An 18,642-nucleotide genomic window follows, 5' to 3' on the forward strand; every position below is an offset into this window, starting at 1 on the left:
GCATTAATATATTTTTTTGAGACCTTAACATTCAAAAAGCTCATTTTGTCTGATAAACAGTGAATAACCAAAAAATATTAAATTTACAATGTTGTAAACCAGCAAATGCGGAGAACAGCTGTAACAAGTCAACACAATTCAATAATGAGAGGACAAGAATCATTTTAATATAAGTATGAAACCAATGCACATTCACTAGTTCTTGAGGGGTTTTTAAATTGGTAGCGTTTGTAGACACTTAGTGGCCACAGTCTTCTCAGTTTGCAGGCCAACCAGTTATTAGCTTTGACAAGAACAGCTTTCTTCAGATGTGAAGCTCATCTCCTCCCTGTTCAGCTGTGTTACCAGAACAAGCATAATGAATTTTTAGCTGACTAAACTAACTGCTGTACTTGTTTGGTACTGTGTACTGTCAGTTCCTCTTTTGTTTCATATAACAGGTTGCTAGCGCTGCACTGTACAGTGTTATTGTATAGAGGACATTCTTAGTTTTTCAGTGCCCTGTCATATTTCACTTCATCTTTTATTAGTTTGTTAAGTCAAAACATCTTCCAGCTTTTCTTCACAACGAATCTCTGATCATTTTGCATCTTTCCCTGTCTTGTTTTTCTAAGGAAACCAGTCTGGCACACTATCATCAATTGGCAACCTCTGTCTTGACTCCTTTAGTTCAGCCATCTGGTCTGGCAGTCCACCTTAACTGTGACCCAAAGACACTTTTACAAAAATCTATAAAACATACCGCGGACTATGAGGACAATGCCAAGAAAAACACAGCACCAACAAGTTGTTTCCTAGAACATTCTCCGCACTTTTGGATGTGTTGTTTAGTAACAGGGTGAGGTCAGGGCTCAGCCACTCAAAGTTTACTACAGTAGGCTCTGGAGCTGGAAACCATCTGCTCCTTTCTCACACAAAGACAACAGGCAGACAAGTGTTCGCCTACTGTAGTTTAATGTGCAAGCCTGTAATAGGATTAAGCAGATCCTCGTCTTGTCAGGCTGGATTAAAATACTCTCTTTGCTAAAGACCTGCAATCGGAAGACAGCATTTCCACACTCGCTCTTACGGTTTTGATAATGCCTCCACACTGATTCCCATTTGATCATTCAACAACAATGAAAACAACGGCCAAGCTGATTAGCACTAAGCTGTAATTGACTCGTGTTTCTTCTGACGTGTGTCATTAGTTTTTAGTCCTTTTTGTTGTCATTTTGTTGTTTTGGTCCAATCAACTGCTTATTTTACATGCAAATCTGACACGCTGTCTGGCGTCGAGTCAGAAACAAAGCTTGTGTAAGTGGTAGGACATTTTATGTAGAATTGAATTTCCCTGTTCAAAGATTGTATTTTTCCTTCTTGCTCTTCTGAATTTGATTGCATTCTGACCTTTGGCAATGACAAGCTTTATCTCTATTCTACTACAAGCTCGCCCGTGTCATTCATCTATTATTAAAATATCAGTGGCAAGAGGGAAAGAAAAAAAAAACTGAAACAAGACGCTAAAAGAGATTAGGAAGTACGAACAATATTGGATAATATGCTTGTCTAATTGAGATTTGGCTCAGTTTTACTGCACTTCAAGCACGGCACTTCAATTATCGCACCATTAATATTTCAGAGGTCTATACCTGCAGCAGACTGAGGTGACTGGGTCTCCCAGCTGTGGAGGAATGAGCATCAGGGTGAGACAGATATGGAGTGGCCTCTGATGAACTATTGGGCTCGTGACCTCTGCTCTCTATATGAACTAATGATGTATGACCTTTATAACCCTGCATGAACTCTCCTCACACGGGAAACAGTAGGACACACTTACGTATAACCTGCAGCGACCCTGCAGACTACAGCAGGATGATCACGTTACCAGGTGCATTAGGCTTCCTGGAACAAGTGTACGTATAGTAGTGCTGGATGTCCGCACCAATCTCCCAATTTGATTCAATGTAAATTGAAAAATAAGTTGGATTTTTCATATTGCAGGCTAAATTGTAAGCACATTTCCAGGCTAAAAAACTTTGGACCAAGGTTTTGTTTCTTGGCAAAAACAAAATGAGCAAAACATCCTATTTATATATTTTTAAAACTACATGTGCACAACTGATGCTTTAACAATGATACAGTGCACAGCCCTAACAAAAAACATGAAATGGCAGCAGCACAACTATGCGCATTAACACACTTCCTGTCATCCGGATTTGATTGAGGAAACAACACAACTGCACTACACACTCACTGTCTACACAAGTATTTACACAGTAATATTTAAGATTCAAGTACTGAGACACTAGAATAAGTACACAGAAACTGCTGTTGTAGCACTGTACACAGTCCAGAGAGAAAACGTGTCAAAGTCAAAAAGTCAAAGTGTGATTTATCAAGTGTCAGTATTCTAGACTCAAACTAATTTACAGAAAACATGATATATGTGCTAGTAAAGATATGACCATATTTTCCTCTTATCTAAATACTGTACAGGTCACTTGGTAAACGGTAATCTTTCAGATTTAGGCTGTTTGACAGCTGTCTGTTCTTATATTGGGCATTTTTTAATATTATATGTACATTACATTTTGAAAGGTTATAGTGTTTTTTATATTGATGATTGTTGTCTTGCAAAATATTGTGTGTTGCAGATCAATTGAAATTCTGGGAAAATATCGTGACTGCATTTGCCCCTAGTGTTCACTCTTTTTTCAATCAATCCTTCTCGCGGATGCGTTATCATTTTTTTACAGTGTAGACATTTTACACACAGAGAATGATTGATTCTCTCTTACCTTATTGTAAAATATACCATGTAGATTACTTATAAAGGTTTTTAACTAGAATATGTGTCTCTCTGTCAGTAATGTGTATTTTTCTAATCGTTGATTAGTTGTTTTTTTGTATTCTATTCTCCATAACCATATCAAAGCTAACAAAAATTTTGCTTCACATTATGACTTTTGATTCTTGACTGTTACAAAAATAATGCAATGAGTACAAATTGATCACATAACATCATAATACATTCTGAACAGACTCCTCACTCTGAACCTTAAAGGACAAAATAAAAGGACATGTTTCAGAAAGTGCACTGCACCTGCCTCTGCATCACAGCTTACAGCTTTTTTTCATTTTCCCTCTGATCTGCTCTCTTTGAAGTCCCACAGGAGTGCCCCCTTGCCCGGGACAATAATCACATTAGTGTGTGATCCTCGCTGAGAAGCCGGCGGAGAGATGAATTCACAAGTTGGACTGCAGGGAAAGGAATATTATTTTGTGTGAACTAACACAGCATGCTCCTCTCCACATTCATTCACTTGGTCTGACGGATGCTGGCAATTTCCCCAGACGAAACTGTGCCACAGTAAGACATGATCGATGGCTCTTATATCCCAAATCCTTACTTCCATCAGACCCTGAAGCAATTTATTTCTGCCAACAACCAAGAATTTCAGATTTTCCGACAGCAGCAGCGAAGCCACTTTTTTATAGAAACACCTATGCTGCTTCATCCACTTTTAAATCCCTCCAGGTATCTAATATACATAAAGTCAAATCACAATTTCAGCCTGTGAAATGAGAGATTCTCTGCTGACTCTTAATTCAGCTTTTGAATTTCCTGTTCCGTGCTTGAGCATCTGGACAGTGTTACTCTGGGTGAGCTGTTTGACACAGCTGTCGGACATGTGGCTCAGTTCCTGCACTGTTCCATCATTTAATAAGGTTGAGCTAAGGGTGTGTTTAGACAAACTGAATGAAATGGGTCCACAGAACAGACAACCAAGATATGAAATCTTAAAATATGACAAGAAAGAATCTCAATCTCCAGTTTCTCTCAGTTCAAAATGTTTTGCTTTCAGGAGCAAGCAATAATTTGAATGGTTTTCAAAAGAAAATTCTCATCAGCTCCAGAAAATTATGCTGATCAGTTGATATTTGCTATGTAGTTATCAACATCTATATTTTAAAACAAAGAACAGGCCAACAAGGCAAGACAAGGGAGACAGGAAGTGTCTAACTTTCAATATTTGTTTCACTGTATCATAAAGATGGTTCCTCTGCACTTAGTCAATCTTATACAAAATTATTTTTATCCAAACAAGCATTCCACACCTAGAAAGTCCCAAGTTCAAAACCACTGGCCAGCTGTGGCCTTTCTGTGTGAAGTTGGCTTTTTCTCTTCATGCTTGCCTGGGTTTCCTCCACCCACAGTTCAAAAACATGCATGTTGCATGTAGGTTATTTAGTGACTCTATATTACATGTACGTGGGAATGTGAGTATGAATGGTTGTCTGTCTGTGTATGTCTGTCTGTGTTGGCCCTGAGATAGACTGGTGACCTGTTCAGGGTGTACCCTGCCTCTTGCCCAATAACATGTGGCATATGGACCCCCCCCTTGTGACCCTCAACAGGATAAGTGGTTAAGATAATGGACGAATGGACTGACGGCTACAAGTGACGAAAACATTTTTTAATCGTTCTGCATACGTTACTTTTGTTTTGGGATTTCAAATATTTTTGAGCTAATATTGTTGCCCTTTTAATTTTTTTAAGAATTTTGAGAAAACTTTAATGCAGGACATTTACTAGTAAAAGTATTTCTACACTGCAATAATGAAACTTTTACTGATCTGAGTGCTTCTTCCACCACTGTGTGGTACAATGTGCACACACAGTGTCTTTGCCATTACATAATATTAATAGCTGTATTATAGTGTAAAGTTTTTTGAAGCCTAATAATAATTAAGTGAGATGCAAAAAAAATATAATAAAAAATAGCAAATTACATCATATCATATAATGTTATGTCATATACAAAAGTTGCATAACTAAGCCCTGCTTCATCTTGGAAAAAGATGAGCTTTGTTCAGTGAATTGGTACTTTCAACTTTGAGCTACCTTCACTTGTGGCTGCAAAAAATTGTTACTTTTATTACAATTACGTAATATAGCAATTACTTTCTGGAATTATCAATTGTTTATATATTTTTGTTCAGAAAGATATTCAGTTTCATAACCCAACATGAAGACTAAGCAAGTATTTACATTTATGAAGGTAAAAGTGAATGTTGGGCAGTAAACTCAAAAACTCACTTCAGATTTTGTTTTCTTGAATCCACTCAAATTATTAATTGACTGAACATTTCAACTGTAATTTCATTAACCTCATTTATGTGTTTATGTTTAGTCCATATCCAATAAACTCAGATTTATTATTAAAGCCTACATTGTCTCTGGGGCTCAGGCTCAGTTATCTCAGTGTGCTCTGCAAACTTCTTACAATTAAATCAAGTCTTGGCAAACTGCACAGATTTGTCACATATGAAACACATTTGTTTTGTGTTCCACAATTCAGCCATCAGTCTCCTCCGAGGTTTATTAGATGTCATGGTAGCTAGGACAAGTGTTACATGAAGTAAGTCTTTCAAGTCTTCTAAACTCTTGACTTTTTAAAGTGTCCAAGATAATTTTATCTTGAAGTGTTTTTGGCTGCAGCTTTGAAATAATGAAATCTCTCTAAAAACCTGTCTGATTGCTCTGATCTTTATTTTTTACAAAATATTTAAAAATCTAATGCCACATATTATTTATTCAAGTTCATTCAAAATGTGCATTGTAAGCCAAGAATTGTGTTTTGCCCTTCAAGGAAAAAAATATTCTACTGAATGTCTCTCACAGTGTCTCCTGCATGTGAGAGGACCAAAACATGCTTAACCTAAATGTGCTGCAACAGCTTTCCAGATCTCCCCAGACGGTACAGAATACTTACAAGATTTAACTTCATTCTCAGCTCTGGTTCCCATGAGAGGAGTAGCATTTCCTTTCTAGGTAATAACATCCAAAATAAAAGGAAACCATGGGGTTAGGTAAAATTCAATTTCTGCAAAAAGGAAAAATGCTGAGCCCGTTCTAAGTATTGCCGTACAGGACAGGAGACAAAGAGGAATAGAGGCACTGTAGTCACATATGTTTCCAAAGCCTCAAGCTTGGCAAAGACGCTCATTAAGCCACTGACAATCATTCCCACAAAGCCTGATCTAAAGGCTATTCACAAGCTGTGTACAAAAGAGAGTGGAGGAATGCAAGTTACATCTTGCCCTCTGTCAGTAACATGAAAGATGTTTGATGCACCTGCAGGCATGAGGTAAAGTGTTTATTTGCAATAATGAATGGAAGAAAAATATGAACAGATACTTGGTGGGAGCATAAATCCCCTACTGTGTGAAAATCTGTTGAGTTTTGCTCCTGCTGGCATCGTCTTCTGTCAGCCAGTGACAATCTCCTTAATTGCTAATACTGCTGAAGATTGTCACCCAGCATTAGTCCACTTTTTAAGAACAATCCTCTGTTTAATCTTTAAAGGACATTTGGTTTGAAAAAATAATGATTTGTTTTTTTTGTGTCGATTCAAATGGACCTGACGGTTGCACGCTGGTTAACAGGCACCTGACTCCACCACCACATAAATAAACTTTAGTGGAGGTTGGGTGGGATGTCATGGGGAAGCCCAGAGCACACAGAGAGTGCTGAGACTGTCCATAAGAGCCCTCCACCAGCTCCTACACAAAAACCGGGGTCTCTCCCACGACAAATGAGGGGGAAGGGAAGCAGCGCTCCCCCCTCCAAGTCTAGATGATGTATGGTGTGGACCCTAGTCTGAGACTTGGGTTTTAACGGGGAAGAAAGGCAGAAAATGAAAGGAGGGAGGAGGGTCATGCTTGAATTATGCTGATGTGGGTCGTAACCACGGTGAAAAAACCAACCAAATGCATGGCTGCTTGGACCGAAATAGCCACAAATAACAAGGTTATTATCTCCCAGGCCTCACAAATGCTGACAGTTAGGAAATGGTGGAGGTGAGTTTCTTCCTTCCTGAGACTTGATAGATGTATTTAAAAATTAACAGCTTGTTGTGGGCAATTTCTGCTGAAAACAAGAACAGACTTCAATGTTTTACGACTATTTACGACTTTTCTCCTACTGTACATTTAATATAAGTGTCCTTATTTAGATCAAGTGGATGTGCTTGCTTATTCAAATTGATAGACTCAAGTGAATGGACAGACTTTTCATTTGTGTAGCTTTTTTTTCAGTGTTTGTTTTCATTTAGGAAATTGAGCTTAGGAGGCAGACACAGAACATGATAACGGGTAACCTGACACAGAAAGATGTGATTCTGAGCCATCAGAGGAGACACTGGTCTTTTCAATATGAGTGCAGTCAGCCAGAGTCAGTAACTGAGAAAGCTCACATGCCTCTGCAGCGCCAGTGCCAGGCCCTCAGAGCCCCTAAGCACTCTTTGAGCTACAACAGGATGGAGCTGCCATTATGGCCACACAAACAGAGGGACGCCTTATGAACTTTGCACAAATGCTTAGTGCTCCGGGGCTGGACAGCCCTGGAAGCCGAGGGAGATGGGTAGGTACCGGGGCGGGCTGCCAGTTCCGAAAAGCTTAGTGTTCATGTACTCTGGCCAGACAAACCTGACATTGTCCTGGGCACTGCCCCGGGAAAAGCCTCTTCCCCTTTCTCTCGGCCGCTCATTCACACTTCCAGTCCAGCTGATTTACCTATTCGGACATGACTTGCTGAGGCAAGAAGGCAAACATTTATTCACACTTTGAACCAGCTGTTTAAATGGCATAAAGGAACTTGGGGAGAAAGTGTAAGCTAATTGTGCAACTCAATAAATTAATCTGGCCTATTTTCTGCTGTTCCCCATGCTTCACTAGCACACAATACATTATCACATGGCTAGTTTTCTGGTCTGGTTTGTTTTCTTCAATACACTCATTTCACTTGCATAGGACCAATTAACAAACTTTAACGATATAATCATCGGCAATCAGAGAAAATATTTACAAAAGCTTCAATTACATTAATACATCTCTTATCTCACTCAAGCAGCAATCGCTAAATGTTATCTGACAACTACAAGCATATCATGTCAGTGGAATTAAAATAATGCCCTCATCGCAAACCAAATGAGTAGAAAACAACACCAATCCTCACTCAACATTTAAGTCATGGTGCTCCCCCACTGCCTGCTTTTGAGAGGGGAGAAAGAAAAAATGCAGGTGGTTGCACCCGCAGGTCACAGCCTCACTAAAACCTCCAAATGTAGCCAATGCATAGGCCCATGTGATACCTAAATAACCTCCTTCAACCTGTCAGGTTAAGAAAAATGCTGTTGCGTTAAAGGGAATTTTTTTCTAAATGAGTTAGGGTAGCGCCATCAATATACCTGAAGGACAACCAGACTGCTGAGAAAGCATGAAGAGTGATTTACACTTTCCTCACCATTTGGCAAATATGCTGGCTACACAGTGTGAGGCTTTTAATTGAACTTTGGGCACACGGCCCGAATCACCCAAAAGTCATCTGTTATTCGGTCTGTCAAAAACGGTCAATAAGCCTCTAACCTGGCACTTGCAGATAGAAGCAGGGCAACCTGACTTTGGCTGATAGCATGTGCTTTATTTTCTCAGAATAACAATGCATGCATTTCAGTGTATGGATTTCTTATACATTGCCATGGTAACAAGTGCCCCTATCTTCAAACTGATCAGTTAGGTGCTGATTAAACATTTTCCCCCCTTTATGAATTATGAAGCTGCTTACCACTGCATGTTATATCATGATGTATTTGTACATTTATTTCTGGCCACAATTTCAGAATTCCATCACTGACAAGTTGCATCTCTCTTCAACTCAGCAAAAACCTAAGTGTTGCTGCTACAGATGTGACTGGTTCTGTTTATTACATGTGCCTGCAAATGAAAAACAGGCAAAATTCCAGTAATGAAATTGCCTGCATTTGTGTGCAATCCCCCATCACCCCATGGCACTTTAATAGCCCACTCAATTATTTCCAGATCCACGTTGACAGCTGATTTATTCTGACTGTACACTACAAAGAAACTTTTCGCACAACAAATATCTGAAACTAAATGAATCAAAGGAACATCTGCATACATTCTGTCATTCACATGAACTTTACAAAATGTTTAATGTTGTTTGTTGGTTTAGCTAAAAAATGGTCTGCAATCAAGATGTTTCAGGTTGGGTCAAGAAAAACAGTTTACTCGTACAGTATGAAGGCAGAGCTGACTGCAGGCTGTGAAGACAGGGTAAGCTCTGGTGAAACTGTACCACAGTGTTTTCCAGCCCGCTCAGCCAGACTGCCGGCCATCAGAGCATCACAGATGGTGAGCTCAGTGATCATGGCAGTGATCAGGGGATCTCTACTCCCGATTAGCACACCTACTGAACAAAATGTCCAAAACAACGTCTGTTCTATCTCTGGCTGTACAATCCTAATGGTGGGTGGGCTTCACTGCAAACAAACACAACTAATTAAAACCTGAAGTTAACGTAAATATATGCCAGTCTATTTAAGAAGAATTAGAAGGGAGCAATTACTTTAACTGCTTCACAGAGGAAATAGTGGGCCAGCCACTGCACAAAAGAAGACTGGCTCCTGTGTTTTTTTATCGTCTCTTCTGTGGACAAGTTTAGATGAAGTGTCCAGTTTGAACTCAATTTAATCATGTTCCCCCCAAAATCAATAAGCTATTTCCCCCAGGTCACTTTTGGCAATGGAAAAGGCCTCTACTCCACAGCTATTTAGAGTGTGTACACAGCTGACAGAGAATACATAGGCAAACATAAGCTTGAAAATGAATTCATTAAGATAAATGCAGTGTCTCTCAGTGAAATGTGTAGGCATGGTAACCAGGCTTGGCGCTGCCTTCAGTTACACCCTGGACACACAGCCTTCCAAATGGCTGGAGGGATCAGCATGCACACATTTGCACACACACTGTGTGTAAAACATAAACACGCCTACACTTGCACATATGCACAGACACGAGTGCACACACTAGCCTGAATCAAATCCCCTTCTCTCGAGACACTGGCTCAGTTGTAATTTAATGGAGTGGTCCTGCAGGCAGGAAGCAAAGTGAGAAGATGATCATCTCCATCAGCTTAAGCCCACCTGTCAGAGAAAAAGACAGCACTCGAGGCAATAGCAGCATGTTCTCCTTAGTGTTATTATGCCAACAAGCAGGATTAATTATTTCCAGAAAATCGGCTTTTTCCACCTATAGTCATATTACAAGGGAAAGCAGGGCAGATAATTTAGTTGCACGCCCACTCATAACAGGCAGTGAGGATCTAATAGCCTTTAAAGGAGTGTCCTGCTGGCCACCTTTTCACACACAAACATTTTGAGGTCAGACCTTTAGGAGCAGTGAGGCAGAGAAGCCCATTGCAGTTAATCCTGCAGTGGAAAATGTAGGTGGGATCTGTCTCACATGGACGCACGGCAAGAAATGAGGAGGCAGACTAATGTTGGAGATGAATAAAAATTGTGAGTGTGTGTGTGTTTGTGTGTGTGTGGAGAGCAGCGGGAGGTGAGAGCAATGTCTCGTCTGTGTGTTTTTAGCCGGACGTGTTCATCAATAGGTTAGCTGAACAGCCTCCATCTTACACGGCCACTCACTCAGTACATAAAAAGACTAGCAGGCCTGCTTCAGTGTGTGTGTGTGTGTGTGTGTGTGTGTGTGTGTTAGTGCATGTGTGGGCTGATACTTTGCCTTAGCAATGCTTGTTTCTCAGATATTTACTTTAAAATGTATCCACACATTTCTTTACTTTCGACAAAGGCAGCATGCAGTGATGGGAACTCAGTAGCACCGTTAATCTCAGAGCCTCTCTTGATAGTCAATTAGCCCACGTTAGGTGTAGTAGCCCACAGGCACAATTCTATAAAGTACATCAGAAACCGTATTACAATGCAAATATTCCTTCAGGCTTTATGTGATGGATTGTACTTTTCAGCTTCTGTTTTATTTTTACGCTACATATGTTCTTAGAAAATCAACAGCACAGGTTCCTTGGTTAGTAGTGGTTTTTTAAAACTTAAAATCAATATAAATTATTAACACCTTAAGGGGCTTGTTAAGGAAGTGAAAGAACCCGACATTTCCCTACAACCTCATGCATAACATGGACAGGTTAATAAATTACAAGGTACCAGAGAAATTTATGGATGAGCATTAAACCAGCACCTGCTAACTTGGGGCAAAACAGGGACAGTTTCCTGTGTAAAACTGAACAGGCCATCATAAAAAAGGGATGGTTTCCATCACGTTTTACACTTTCAGTGCACCAATAGTAAAGCTAAATAATATGCGTGTGGAACAAATCATAAAATGGTAAATCGAACCATAGGACACTACAGGTATGCTGAAATACCTACCCCACATCAAATGGTAGCATGTGTCATCAAATCAAGAGCTTGAAGCTCCCAGTGTTTCTAAGAGCCGGTGCCACTTGAAAGAATGCTCGAACAAATGAAACAAATGGCTGCTTTAAACTGAAACACGAGGCACACCCAAAATGTTATCTTTGCACAACTTAAAAAGACACTCAGGGCATTCAATATCCAATGAAATGGGCTTTTGGAGTTGGTGTCTTTGTCAGCCTAACATCAGAAGCTCAGCCTGGAGACAGAATATCGTTTTGTGTTTTCTGTGTATGGGTGGAGGTCCACTGTTTGTTGAATTTAAAGTCACACAGAGAAGATCTAGTCTCTGTATTTTTCCATATATTGGTATTCATTCTTGTCAATTTGTAACTTCGCTTGACCATGTTTCATTTCTTTTAATCAATATTACAGTATAGTGACTGATTTAACCAGGTTTTCTAATTCAAGGTGCTCATGTGGCAAAGGCACCTCAGAAAATGATCTACATAACAGAAAGGTGAACAACTACCCCATTTTCATCAAGGCTATTTTCAAATTATGTTTTTGTGTTTCGACAGCTACAACAGCAGCTCCCGTCCGGTAAAGCTGGTTGCAAAGTGGCTGGTTTACAAATAAGAATCACTTACTTTATGTCAGGGGCTGGGAGCGAGGCTATCAAGACCTCCAACATCATTGTTGTAAAATTAAATGTTGGTGAATTATTTGCTCAAATTACATAAACATCATGCGTTGGGAAAGCATGTAATGACGTAGCTGAGGTGGTTTCTAAGGTTGTTGAAAAGCAAACCAGTTCTGAGAAGGCTCGCAAATTGAACCAGCTATGTGTGCTAGTCTAATCAATTAAAAAAAACTATATTTAATACCTGTGGAATTCAGACATTTTTATCATACAAAAAGTCAGACCTGAGGTGCTTTCATGAGGCCAAGCGTAATCCACATTTAGTTTCCCATGTGTTATATTCTGCATAAAGGGTTAAGCTGTTGAAAGTTGAGAGGCAATGGCAGTAAAAACCTCTACATTTCAAATGAGCAAAGAGGGAGTTAATACAGGTCTCAAGAGGTATCAAGTGGTTGGAGCAAAAGGAGACCGATGTCCTCAGGTTCTGATTATATGTTCAAGTGCTGACGCAGTAACAGCTTTTAGCTGCTATGCTGGGGTCTACCGTCTGCACTGAGTGAGATAAAATCTAATTTGCTTGATTATAAAATCGAACCTATAAGCGGACAGGGAGAGCGAGGGAAGGAAATGGAGATAAAAATCATTAGTAGGGGCATGCAATCTGTATCTATAGAGTCAAGCTGTGCAAGAGAGAGGTGTCTTGCTGTTTCAAACACTGGGGCAATATAGATTTGGTTTGTGGTTTGGAAATCATCCCACTCCCAAGAAGGCTGATGGCAAGTTGGGCACACAGCTGCGGCGGCTGGATAATCAGGTTAACTGTCGATTGGACATGCACCATTGTGAACACCAGAGTGAAGAGCTCTGTCTGACTACCAGCAACCTCAATCTCATTACATTGTACTGTACATGTCAACAGATTAAAAACATGATGTAATACTGAGAATGTGTTTTGCACACAACACTACATAAGTAAATAACTGTGGATGTAAACAAAAGTGGGTTATCACAGAGGATGTAGCGTTGACTAAAGTGATTTTTGTTGTGGTACAATACCAGTTTATTTGTTCATGGCAGAGAGGCCAAATATTTGATCGGTGGCCTGAAAGATTATTCTGGAACTGAAATGTCTAAACATGATGGGAAGCATTCACACTATTACTTTACCTTTTGACAAGATGTGTCTTATTTTACAGCTTACTTTTGAGCAGCAACTGACTAACTATTTACTTACTGAAGCAGTTAACAATTTTTCAGATTTTGTTAAATCCTTCTTATCCCTAAACGAAGCATGTTGACACTGGAAACTTCTAAATCACAGTGGCGTGACTCCCACTGTATCCAGCACAGAAACACCCCATAACATGTCTCTCTCTTGCTTCCTCACACTGTACAGCCACAATGACAGCGTCAACAGGAACTTTTTCCCTGTGTACCTGATTAAGCTTAAAGTTGTCATAGAGAAGCTTTCTTACTAATGTAGAGGCGATCTTACTCGTATCTGATGGTCCAACAATTACTTCACTCCGGAGATCGTTGTATGACAAACATTGAACATTTATTGTATTTCTTTCTCCACTTAGCCAATAATGGACTAATTGTACATACAAGTTTAGGAACAGTAATCTCACAAACACGTTCACAAACAGTTACATCAAAGACGTTTCTTAAAGTATGGGTAGACCCACAGAACCCGGTAAGAAATCGCGTGCCTCCACAGCTACACACTCAAAACGGTCCCCACTACTTTGTAGTCAGTTCCTTAGCTCTAGTTACCGTGTCTCTTGTAGTCCATGTCTGTTCCTTTTAACAGCCGAGCTGAACTGATCTCTTTTGTCACAAAACCATTGCTATGCATTGTTTCTTTGACAACTGGACAACCAACTTAAAAGGGTAAACTACAAAGGCGAAGTATAAAGGCCATCATCAAAGCCATATGATGTCACTAATAACGTCTACTCTCAGTCCTACACTCTTGGCTGTCCTCTTCTCTCTCCGCCTACGAATATGCCTCCTGTCCTTCGACTAACAGTAGCCCAATTTCCACCGGCACCCTGTAGGTCGTTTTTAACCGGGCACCGACCAATCTGATGTCACTAATGACATCATCAGTACACCTATACGTATACCTCTTAATCCAATTAACTTTATATAAACAAAAAAAAAAAACAGAGGAAACGCTGGTTGGCTCAAACACTACCTTTGGGGCATAACCACTAACAACATTGAACATCACGATGCCTTGAATTTCCAGCTTTAGACTCATCATCCTGTCTGATACTCTTTTCACCTCATTCCTGACAAATTACTCTTTCAGGATAACTCCTACTCCATTTCTCTTACTATCCGACCCATGGTAAAACCGCTTGAACCCTGCTCCTAAGCTTCTAGCCTTGCTACTTTTCCACCTGGTCTCCTGGACACACAGTTTATCCACCTTCCTGCTCTATCATGTCAACCAACTCTCTAGCCTTCCCTGTCAGAGTCCCAACATTCAAAGTCCCTACTGTCAGTCCTACTCTCTTGGCTTTCCTCTTCTTTCTCTGCCTACAAACATGGCTTCCTCCTCGTCTTCTTCGACCGACAGTAGTCCAATTTCTACCGGCACTCTGTAGGTTGTTTTTAACCTGTTAAAACCGGTTGCATTAAAATGATGACTGCAGTTATTAAAGCAAAAAAACAAGTGATGTAATACCAACCAGACATTTGGGAAGTATTCTGTGTCTTCTTTACTATATCACTCTGGGTAGGGTTCAAAACTACTTGGAAGGCTGTGGGACCCCACAGATCCACAATAAGAGACAATATGAACAAAGGAAGAAGACTTGAAACAATAGTGAAGCGTTACGCAGAAGTGGCCAACCTGACAGAATTAGTCCAACAACCTGGCAACAACTTAACCAGGAAGCCAAAGAAGACCAAGGGAAAGGTTTCAAGGAACTACAGCCTCTCTCATCTCTTTAAGGGTCTTTTTTTATGACTCCACTATCCAAACACAGGGTGGAAATATCAGCCGCATTAGAGTAATACCACTGCTAAACCCAAAAAACATTAAGGCTCATCTGAATTCTGAAACAACCCAAGTAAATATACTTTTGGCATAAACAAAACTGAATTCCTCAAAAAGAACACCTGTAAAAATAGATCAACGGCTTTTTTCTCCCTTCAGGGATCACCACAGCAGAACGTGTTGTGCACATTGATTTGACATGAGTTTTGAATGCCCCCAACTAAATAACACGAATAAATAACCAATACCTTTTCTGTGAGCGTAAATGCTCTTTCACTCTCTTGCCACGATGCCTGAAACATTTTCTAGGGGAAACCCTGGTACCCTATTCTGAAATGGCAAAAAGATTTAAACAAAGATTTCTTTTTCATAAAGATAAGATTTAATGCACAATTAGCTATTGCAAATGTTTCTTCATGGGAAACTAATTAAAGTAAATTTTTGATTGAGTTATCAAGGGGGATGCAAACGTTACGCTAAACCTGGTACAATACCAATGTACATTCAGCCAGTATAAATGCTTTTTCATCATCAGAGGTACCAAAAATGGTCAGAAATTGCAAAAGTCCCCCTTCAAAATGCATAATATTATAATAAAGAATTATTGGTTTTACTTTTTTTTGCCATTTTCAAACAGCAGGTACTAACTATATCATCCACTCCTAAGGTTTCTTATTTTTGCGGAAGGCTCATGGCAGCCTTTGCCACTGTCACTTTGCTGTCCAAGCATTAGACAGTCCATTTCTGCTAATGCTTATCACCCACTTCTATCTAAACATGTTTGGCATTAACAGGACCGGCTTTGAAGATTTCACCTCATGATGTGAATAGTTCAATAATGTCAATCCAATGTTTGTCTTGTTAACAAATACAGCTGTGTGTTCTGGATCATGAACTGACATATTGAAAAAAGAATTAGGAGTTGGGAGAAAAGTTTGCCGTACTCCGTAATCTAATCATTCAAACTGGTCGATACAGGATTGAATCCGTCGTACAGGTTGACCAGAACGTCACTCAAGAAATACATTTGGACCTTTTGACATAATATCAATCTAAAATGGCCTGGCTCTGCAGCCTGCCTTCCAGCACACATAAAGATAAGGAGTAATTACTTTCCCAGGCAATCGCTAAGCCCTGCTTACAAAACCCTGTGTTGCCATCATTTACATCTGGCAGCACATATATACTGAAATTCAATACAGCTCACTGGACTATCCAAAAGTTCTAACGACAGCACCTTCAATATTGGTCACTTCATAGCAGCTTTTTTTTTACTAGGCCACATGTCCATGAGCACATTTATGTGTGAGCTGTTTCAGTAATAAAACCACAGAATCTCAGTAACTTTTTATAGATACTTCAAATGTCAGAGCTCAGTTCGAAACAAGGGTTTCTGTGACCGAAGTAATTCTGAAGAAAGAAACCTCAATGTTCAGTGTAACATAACATGCTTGCATGCATCTTCAAGGGGGGGGGGGGGGGGGGAGGGCTGCAGAAGCCCTGTTCCCCAGGAAACCAGCAGTTTTGTTGTCATATTTCTCATGTTTTGTAATGTGTCTGGCTTTTTCATGCGACCCCCAGCCAGAACCACCATTAGGGGTGGACTATGCCATGTCGTGACATGGGAACCCTTATAAACGTGTTAAGAGCCGGAGGCATTAGCATTTTGGACGCCACTGAATAGAGGCATTTGTTCCTCTTCCTGTGCCTCCCTGAAAGACGCTATTAAAGGGAAGTTTAGGAATTGCTCTGTTTTGGACATACTGAATTTGGGAGAGAACATGTGACAGTAGATTTTCCTATGAAATGTTTTTAATTTTATTTAGTTTGTTTTATTAGAATTTGTATGACGATACCTAAGATATAAGATACACAAGACAACATATGTAAATCTCCATAAAGACAAGAGTCCTTAATAGATTTTACCTTATTGTTCTAGGAGGCTAGTAATAGTCCAAGCAGGATTTGAAGTGTTTTATTGATCTCTCAGATTCTGCGTCATGCTGTGGTCACAGCAGGACCTATGGTCAGTCTGCAAGTCTACTCTGTGACTTCCTAGCTTTCATCTCACAACTACTGACATTTAGTGTGTTACATGTGGCGTCGCGGCTGCATCATCCATAATGCAAGATCCTCATCTGCACCTAATGAAGAACAATGGTTGGGTTACCCTGCATCTTAGCAACATCCGTACACACCTCTCCATAGGCGGCTTTGATTTTCTAATATTATTTGTCTTCAGTGTCTGAGCACTCAAGCTGCTAGTACAGAATGGTGGTTATTTAAAAACCAATTTGATCAAAAATGTAAGTGAATTGGATACTGTGTAACCACCATGAATATGCAGTGGTTTTGCTATTAATATGATTATTTGTATAATCTGCTTATTTAGTACCTAGCAGTAGTACTAGTTTCTGATATAATTGCTTCATCATTCATCATATATGAATTTTGCTTAAGTGTCATCAAAAGACCAAAAGTATTCAAAATCAAAAGTATTTATATAATTAGAAAAATAAATTTGAGTCTTCTGATCTGTATATTGAAAAGACTCAACAAGCGTGTTCGCCAGTGGACAGAGCAATTGAGACTGAGACAAACTGTGAATGGTAGAGAGCAAGATCGCCCTTCCTGCTCAGAAACTAAAAATAGTACGATTAAAACCAAATACTGGACATAGGTTGACATATTGAGGAGCTGATATTATTGGTAGATATTGGCCTAACAAAGATAGATTGGTATCAGAGGGTGATGTGTAAGTTGGAAGAGCAGGAGAACATGAATTGGACTATTGTATATCTTTAAAATACTCTGTTTTAGTAATGTCTTAATCACTACTTTTTTACTGTGTACAAAATAATGAAACAGTAGTCAATACACTGAAATTATTCTCCTAAACCTGTCCAGTTTTTGTCAACCAGGAACCAAAAAGCAGCAGTGCTGATCCCAGCTTTTGCTCCATATGGGGAATTGATTTCCCACAATATGAGTATTGATCAGGTAGAGACAGAGCACATCCATTGAACCACTCATCAACAATGATGCCCTATTTGTCAGAATCACATTGCAATCAGAAGTCACAACATTAATCAAGCACAATCTGGGACCTGAGCCCATAAATCGGTCACACGAAACAAAATACGAGACCAGAAGAGAGGATAGCTGTACCCTCTGTCCTGACATCAACTAACCAGCCTTTTCAGTGGCAAGGATAACAAGAAACCTATTTACCTATAATATACAGTGAATCTACCACAAGCTCTCAAGGGCACATAGTTAAATTAGCCTACTGTGAAAGTTTATTGATTTGTAAAGTGTATAGGTGGATGAGGGACTGATTGTGGCCAGAACCACGAAAAAGGCCAGGCACAATGTCTGCAGGCTCTTTGGTAGAGTCCATTTAAGTGAAAACCTATTCTGCCAATATACAGAAACAAAGAGACAGTTGGACCATGACCACCTCTGCATGTCATTGGAAAAAGATGGCCAAAGTAAAGCTTGATAATTGAAGAAGTAAACAGACTTGATAAAGGTGCCTATTATATTAAACACTCTTAGTGATAAAACCTCATTCTGAAATATCCATGCAGGCGTCTTTTGATGACTCCACCTTTTCAATTTGAAAATATTTATATGGCTATTTAAAACCTTTAAACACAATTAGATGCCCAGAGACCGCACATCCGTGGCCCATCAATTTTACAACCCCCATCGCCGAGTTCCACACAGCCACCACTGTTTGTCCCTCC

At 39.7% G+C, this 18,642-nt stretch overlaps 1 protein-coding gene across 24 annotated transcripts in view; it reads right to left on the minus strand.

Moving 5' to 3' along the window:
• Positions 1–18,642, minus strand: part of chl1b (cell adhesion molecule L1-like b) — a 66,459-nt gene that overhangs the window by 36,101 nt on the left and 11,716 nt on the right. The window contains exons 1-2 of one of the 24 annotated variants that reach the window (XM_067504775.1): positions 5,760–6,066; positions 3,108–3,240 (exon numbers count right to left, since the gene is read on the minus strand). The exons of 21 other annotated variants lie outside the window; for them this stretch is intronic. The gene's annotated coding sequence lies outside the window, so the exon portion shown is untranslated. Of the gene's footprint in view, positions 1–3,085; positions 3,241–5,759; positions 6,067–18,642 lie in introns of those variants that run through there. 2 more of the 24 variants (XM_067504774.1, XM_067504772.1) reach the window with 2 other exon arrangements.

This window comes from Channa argus, chromosome 5 (assembly GCF_033026475.1).
Source record: "Channa argus isolate prfri chromosome 5, Channa argus male v1.0, whole genome shotgun sequence".
Classification (NCBI taxonomy): Eukaryota; Metazoa; Chordata; class Actinopteri; order Anabantiformes; family Channidae; genus Channa; species Channa argus.